Source organism: Priapulus caudatus, unplaced genomic scaffold (assembly GCF_000485595.1).
Source record: "Priapulus caudatus unplaced genomic scaffold, Priapulus_caudatus-5.0.1 Scaffold4137, whole genome shotgun sequence".
NCBI lineage: Eukaryota > Metazoa > Priapulida > Priapulimorpha > Priapulimorphida > Priapulidae > Priapulus > Priapulus caudatus.
Window position 1 is genome coordinate 1,392 of NW_014581198.1, and position 3,609 is coordinate 5,000.

The window sequence follows — 3,609 nt, forward strand, 5'->3', positions numbered from 1 at the left end:
GTTGTGGCCACAGTTGAAGCCACCGCCCTCCCCACATACGGGTTATTACGTCCGCGCCTAACCAGTTCAGTGTGTCACCACACGATAATGCAATCCCGCCCTTTGATTATAATTCACTCGTAGATGACGTTAAGGACTCTCGCCAGCCAGCAACGCTTCTGAAATTTTTACGCCATCATGACAGTTCATTTGCGCATACAGACGCTCAATTCGGGTGTACGCACCTCTGCAAATTTCAAATTCATACCGGGGATGCTAAACCATTCAAAACACAACCCTACCGTATGTCCCCGGAGCAGCAAATCATTGTTCAGCAACAGGTTGACAAACTGTTAGAGAATGGGATAATTCGCCCCTCCATGTCACCTTGGTCGTCCGGCGTACTTTTTGGTTAAGAAAAAAACTGGCGAGTATCGAATGTGTGTTGACTATCGACGACTAAACTCAGTTATTGTAGGGGACACCTACCCCTTGCCAGTCATTGAGGATGTCTTACAACCCGTAGGACAAGCTACAATATTTACCACCCTCGACCTCAAAAGTGACTAACATCAAATCCCGTTAGTGGAGAAGGACGTTCCGAAGAGTTGCTTTGTAACGCTGTCTGGGAGCTATAACTACTTAAGGACACCTTATGGACCGAAAAACGCACCCTCCCATTTTCAGCGTGTCCTCGATTACGTCCTGCAAGGACTCCGTCACAGATGTGTGCTAGCTTATATTGACGATGTGTGCATTTATTCCCCGGATTTTGACACCCACATGTCGGATTTAGCAGAGGTTTTTGCCAGATTTGACGTGGCTAACCTCAAAATACGACCCAGTAAGTGTACGTTTTTACGTCAGTCCATTAACTACTTGGGTCACGTGATAACCCCGGGTTGCGTGCGACCCGACCAAGAGAAGATCTCTGCAGTGCAAAATTAGGCCCTGCCAACCACGCCAACAGCTGTTCGTCAGTTCTTGGGTTTTACCAACTACTTTCGTATGTTTATTAAGGGCTATGCCAATATTGCCCACCCATTAACGATTCTCACCCACAAGGACAAACCCTTTGTGTGGTCAGACGAGGCACAGACTGCGTTTCAGTCTCTTCGTAAGTGTCTCACTGAGGCTCCCATTTTGGCATTGCCTGATGGAAGTCGACCGTACCGCCTCTATTGTGACGCTTCCGGCTACGCCGTCGGTGCAGTTCTCACGCAAATGGATAAGCAAGAGCGAGAGCACCCAGTGTTTTATCTCAGCAAACAGTTGACTGAGACAGATCAACGCTGGCCTACGATAGAACGCGTATGTTATGCGTTGGTTTACGCATTACGGAAGTTTCGACACTACCTTGTCAGTGCTGATTTTGTAATCCTTAGCGATCATAAACCACTTTAGTATCTGTTAGAAGCTAAGGCACTGCGCAACGCTAAACTCCAGCGGTGGGCCCTGTACGTCTCTGGCTTTCCCTCATGCCGACTGGAATACACGTCAGGTAAGTCAAACCTCCAAGCAGACGCGCTTTCTCGTTTGCCTCCAGGGGCGTCTACGCCCATGTTGCTGCATGACTCATCAATCATCCCCACCACCTCATCACCGCTCGGCGGTATTGCCTCACAACCCATACACCAAGTGGCACTGCCTTCGCCCAACGCTGAGACCTTACAACCCTCACGCCGAGTAGGTCCCATTATGCTTCATCACGACCCTCCTCACCCTAACGCACGACCACACCCCTGCTCAAACTCAGGTAATCGTTACATGCTCACGTTTCTGGATCTTTATACCTCATGGCCCGAAGTTTTTCCCATGTCCGATAGAAGTGCTGCTACAGTAGCACGCATCATTGTGGACGATTTCATCCCTCGTCACTCGTGCCCTCGATCCAACTTAACTGATAATGGAGGCGAATTCATTAACGAGCTTATGACACGATTGACCACATCGCTCGGGATCACCCATATTAAGGTCTCTCCCTACCACCCTGAGCTGAACCGGCAATGCGAACGCTTTCATTGCACGCTTGCCAACATGCTCACGTGCTATATTAATCGGGATCATACAGACTGGGATACAAAGATCAACTCGGTCTTATTTGCATAACGTACAGCCGTCAATGAGTCATCACAATTCACCCCCTTCTTCTTCACGTATGGTAGAGACGCAGTACTACCACTTGACACGCTACTGCAGCCCCGACGATTGTCATATGCTGACGACCCAGTAACTCACGCTACTGAACGCTTGCACCGAGCATTCGTTGTGATGCAGCGTAACACTAAAGTGGCACGTGCGCGTAATAAACGCCTTTACGACAGGCACGCAAAGGTTTAATCCCTTGACATAGGAGACCCCGTCTATTTTTTTAACCCCACGTTGTCGGCTAACCAGACGCCGAAATTCGCTTCACAGTGGCAGCCTTACTATACCGTGGTCGAGAAACTTTCTCCACTGCGACTTCGCATTAAGGTGCAAGGCCAAACGCGTACTCGCGATGTTCACGTGAGTAACCTTCGACCCCCATACCCATTCTCGGCATGGGATGCGCCTAGAACCGTGCTTACGGGTCGAGACGGCTCAGCCCAACGACCAATGCGTCACGCGACGCTGGTTGACACAGGGCCTCTTTCGTCACCTCTCCACGATAATACGCATGCAGCCAGTGTGGCTAGCACGCCAAGCACTGATAGCTGGGATGCAGACGATTTGTTGCCACTCGCGCAATATAGCCGATTGCGCTAAAGTGTGATGTATACACGACGTTCATGTTTTATTATGTGTCCCATTATTTATTCAATACCGGCATAAGAATAGTTTTACGGCTCAGACGACGTGCAGTGTGTCTGCCGCGAGCACTAGTGTTAATAATTAGTAGAGATAATTGTATTACCTCATAGCTAGCGCACTATAATATGAATTTGAGGTTGGGGAATGGAACTCCCCCTCCGATTTCAGCCGCAACGACATTGCCGCCATGGCCCGAGGGCTGGCGGCGGCGGCCATAATGTCCGCCATAACGGCACCACCAGCCCCCTCCCCCGACGCACCCGAGGAGGAAGTCGACTACTGAACTTCACGTCGCTTTACTTCGCGGAACTGCGCAATTAGTTTCTAGTCATTAGTTTGTCGCGGTTATGCCAACTCAGTACCTTAAGGACATATATATCCCTCAGTAGTTTTGTACGGTGTGCGGTCGTGTGGTCGAGGCCCACACCAGTAGATCATAATCTATTATTGTTATGTGTTATGTATTATGTATTATGTATTTATTGTATCAATGGTAGCTCTGTCCCTATCTAAAATAGGCTTTCCCACGAAAGCCTATTTGTGTACATCGGTTTAGTGGGGGAGAAATGTAGCAGTCACATATCACCGGCGCTATGACTCGGTCGGATGTCCAGATGTCGGATGTCGGATGTTGGAGGTCTAGATGCTCCGCATCGTAGCTGGTCGGAAAGCTGCGTCGACATTCTGGCCCCTTAGAGGCCAATTAGAGGCCCATTAGGAGCCCATTAGATGCTCCGCATCGTAGCCGACATACCACCGACATACCACCAGTCGCGCGAAAGCGGCATTCCGATTGACGTGTACGAGCCACGGCTTCTGGCCCCTTAGAGGTCCATT